Genomic DNA, 850 nt, shown 5'->3' on the forward strand with positions numbered 1-850 from the left:
TACACCCCCAGATCCCCCTGACTTCTCATAGAACTTCCCCCAGAGCTACTACAGGATCCCAGAACCCCCCAAACTCTCCCTCTGTTTACACCCTATCCCTTGCAAGTCCCATTATTTCTCTCTCCCAGTGGACATGTAAACCCCCCACTAGATGCCATATTCTACGCACCTGCTTGTCAGGGGTCTTCCCCGGTATCTGCCCCCCTTCCTCTGTGTATGCCTGAGATCTTCTTCTCCAACCACTGATCCATGAATCGGCGCTCCTCCACAGGGGAGGTACGCCGCTCGGTCCCCTCCTCTCTCCTGACACTGTCCATGACCGAGTGCTCGTTTTTTTAGAGGGGGTGACACCAGAATGACTGTCAGTCATTTTGGTGTGTCACCCCTCCAATGGTGTCAACTGGGTGCGGGCCGCCACTGCACCCCCCTTGTGCCGCCACTGCTCCTCCATCAGCCCTGCTGAGCTCCGACCAATGGATGCGGCCACTTCTGGATGACATATCCTAGAGCACGTGACCATCACGAACATTCCCCCACTGATGATGATACATTGTAACCGCTGGGCAGATTCCATCCGATCGCAGAGTTCTGTGCAAGTGACAAGGGGACAAGGGGGTGCAGGAGATATACATATACCCTAGCATTTTTTGCTGCCCCCAGGCCCAGATTCCCCACAAGGCCGCCTTGGGGCGGCAGGGCGCCGAGGGGCGGCAGCGCCGTGGAGTCCCCCAACGCCCGGAACTGTATGTTGTCTTCTACATTTAGTCCTGCATGGGGAAGGCGGGACTAAATGTAGTGTGGGGAAGCCGCTCGCTCGTTAACAAGTGATTGCAGCGATGTCGCCGCAATC

Source organism: Nanorana parkeri, unplaced genomic scaffold (genome assembly GCF_000935625.1).
Source record: "Nanorana parkeri isolate BGI_ZX_2015 unplaced genomic scaffold, ASM93562v1 scaffold2005, whole genome shotgun sequence".
Taxonomy (NCBI): domain Eukaryota; kingdom Metazoa; phylum Chordata; class Amphibia; order Anura; family Dicroglossidae; genus Nanorana; species Nanorana parkeri.